Consider the following 3675-nt stretch of genomic DNA (forward strand, 5'->3'; position numbering starts at 1 on the left):
ACGGTCTGTCTGTGATTCTTTGTTTTATTGGCACTTGAACATTTTCTAATAATCATTAGGATTTAGTAAAGTTTGTCTTTCTGCAGTGCATAAAGTATATTCGGCAATTTTTACGTTTAGTGCAATTATTCAACAAAGAAGTTCGTGGCGAATAAGTGTTTTTGGTTGGTACAAATTTTTCAAAGAGGATTTAAACACGTTGACGACGAAACGCTTACAGGACAGCCATCAACATGAACTCAACGTCAATAAAATAAAGTAATTTGTGCTTAAGAATCGAATGTTGTACATGGATCTGACATCGTTGGAATATCGGAAGGATCAGTGAAAACCATTTGGGCCTAAGAAAAATGAAAGCACCAAAAGCACCCTTTTTTCGAAACACACGATCGCATTATCGTCTGTAAAACAATGGCTTCCAACTTCCAGAATAACATGAGACGTAGTATTGGCGATCAGTCTTGGATCCTTGCTTACGATGCGGAAACAGATGGTCAATCGGTCGAATATCATGGCAAAGGTGAGTGGAAGCCAAAAAAACCACGTCTACCACGATCTTCTTCGATTATCGAGGTGTGGTGCACGCCGAAAGTTTGAGCCTAACTTAGCTCAGTGCGAAACCGTTTTGTGTAATTGAAGGCATTAAACGTGACTGAAGGCTATTCCGGTAGATGACTTTAATAACTGTTTCGAGGATTGCTAAAAACCTTAATGTATTGCGGCCAAAGGAGATTACTTTGAGGGGGGCTACATACGAGTAGATTCTGAAGAATAAATTATGAATAATATAGACAAAGTCTTATTAGTTCCTGCTCACAGTAGTATATCGAACGCTTTCTTTTGAGTGTAACAAACACCGTGGCAAACTTAATATATTTTTTTTTACTTCAGGATGTGAAAATACCTTTATGACATTATCTTCTTATTATTATCTTCTTCCCCTAACTGAAATTGCCGCTCCGTGGCACCAATTTTCAGTCAAAAAGTCAAAAAGTGCTTATGAAAAGTGTTTCCAGAACTGGCAACAACTGAAACATAAGTGTTTTACATTTGGTTGGGATTGCTTTGAAGGCGACAAAATAAATATTGATAAATAATGAAATATTTTGCCTTTTATTTACAATTTCCGGGTACTTTTCTGTCACAACGTATGACCTCAATCCACAATGATGCAAAGAGAATTCAAAAGTATAATAGTGCTAATCTCATCAAATGACGTTTCAGCCAAATTTTCCACTTTAAAATATACAAAATTATATTTATTAATCGTTGCATAAAAATTTAATTCAATTGAGCCAGCCCTTATTAAAATTGTTCTCATTTAAATAGGAGAAATCGTTCAATGATAGAAAAAGAAAAAATAGATCTGTATAATACTCGGAACACCAACAATTTACGACTAAATAATTTTAAGAAAACAATACTAAAGTTGCTTTATTTAGTAGCGTTGCAATGTCGTGATATCGTGAGGACTAAGCGAACAAATCTTTGCAATTTTCAACTTCAGAAACGGAAGGAGTTGACACACAACAACCGACTGGCAGAAGTTTCTTGCTGGCATGCCACGCTATGTCAGAAGGTCCTTACGGTATTTGCATGGCTTTAGTATTGAAAATGGTTTGTAAGCGCCTGCAGTTACTTCTCAATAAAATTTATTTATTTGCTCATAATTTATTAAAGTTAGAGTATTCAAGGGGTATTGAAAGTATGGTACTGGGGTGGGGCAAAAATATTATATTATTTAGCCGCGGCCAACATTTGAAAAAGATATTCTTCAAAAAATAAATGGCAAAGAATGATAATAAATATTACCAATGAAATTTTGAGCTTCTGTGTTTTTTCTACAGAAAAGTAAGGAGTCTCGAAATAGATCATAAGTAAGCATTATATGCTCATATGATGATTGTAATGAGTTATTCCTAACCTGAGAGGATGTGTAAATACTTCATACCGAATTGTAATAACCGAATATTACTCATACGCCCGGCTGTTTCAATTTTATTAGGAAAATATAGAGGATTTATTAGTTGTATTTATAAGTATTCAATGAATTTGGAACAAAATGAAAATTTATCCCTGTAAATATATGCTATCTATATCATATGTTATATGGTTCTAATCGACTTCAACATGTGCTATAAGAAGGATCAAAATCAAGCTTTTGTATAGCAATTTTTTAACGGCAGTTAAAAGTTACAGTTTTCTTGTTATATAACGGTTTGAAGTTAATAATGATTATTGTTTGATTTTATGAACATACAAAGCAAAGTGAAAACTGCAGCTCTCGAATTGAAATTGTCAGTTTTGATGGAACAATTTATTAAGGATATTCGTCAATCTTTTAAAATATGGAATTTACTATAGCGGGTGGTCACTTCCGATAAAAAAAAATTAGGTCGCACAGAAGAATGGTTTTTTAAGCTCCTTCCGCTTCAATACAGCTTTTTGCATGATTCAAAAGCATGTCGAACGAGAGTTTAAGCTCGTTGTTTTTAATGGCCTCCACGTCTGCATAACGCTTTTCTTTCATGGGCAAATGTATTTTTCCGAAAAGGAAGAAGTCTGCCTGCGCGATATCCAAGGCATTGAAGGCGTCATGGAAGGCATTCTCCGGAATAACCTTGAGAGTCGAAGTGCGTGCTGCTTGGTTCCTCTCTGTCGTCTCAAAATGCTTGCCTCTTTGTCTCGGGATCATACGCAAAGATCCATGACTCATCTGCTGTGATTACGTTATTCAAAAATTGGAATCACTTTCACATATGTAAAAAAAACTCGCACACGAGTCACATTGTCGGTGTTTGTCGAAGCAGGGTCTTCATCAGCGACCGCTTCCCGGCCCTCCAAAAAGACCTGGTGCCACCAAAACATACCACTTCTTGCTAAAGCAACATCTGGGTAATCCTGGTTGATCATATCAAATGTCTCTGTTGTTAAAAAACTGAAAGTTTACAGAAGCACTTTGATCCCAATAATCCAGAATATTTCTTTCAAGTATTTATTCATTACTGTTTTTCGTGTTTTTCGTTTCTTGACACTTACGTACATTATTCTTCTTATTTTACATTAAGTTTGAAGCTTGTTATCTAACTAATACATAATGACGTCATAAGACACCAATTTTTGTCTATGGGTATAACAGAGCTTACTGTTTTAAACACAAAGGTGTCCGCCTTTGACTCGATCAACAAGTGAAGTGTTGTGCAATCTTCAGACTTACATACGATGATCCATACATTCATATGTATTAAAGTCAGTTGCTCATTCGCAATCGTGTTTTCAAACCGTACGGTCGCATTTTTTCTCTCGCTTGTGCCATCGTTGAGTATCTGCATTCTAGCGGTGTCTGTGTTATAACGCTACTTTGCAGTTGTGCACAAAAAACTTTTTTACTGTTTATTTCCCGCTGTGTTTATTTTCTTATTGTTAACTTGTGCTACATTAATACATTTTTGCATACATAAATAGTAATATTTTCACTATGCCCCCTGGGGCCAACAATCTGGGCGATAATAGGTTTGCCCTATTATCCTCAGCCCAGAAGACTAAAAGAAAAAAGCCTGAACAATCAACGTTGGAACTATTTCCGGAACTCCCCATAACAAAGAAGGATGACCCCAAATACCTCGTCATTAAGTCGCGGGATGCCAGTAAACCTATTACATCCATCTCCTGCTT

Source organism: Bactrocera latifrons, unplaced genomic scaffold (assembly GCF_001853355.1).
Source record: "Bactrocera latifrons isolate USDA-ARS-PBARC rearing strain unplaced genomic scaffold, ASM185335v1 scaffold_1, whole genome shotgun sequence".
NCBI classification, from domain to species: Eukaryota; Metazoa; Arthropoda; class Insecta; order Diptera; family Tephritidae; genus Bactrocera; species Bactrocera latifrons.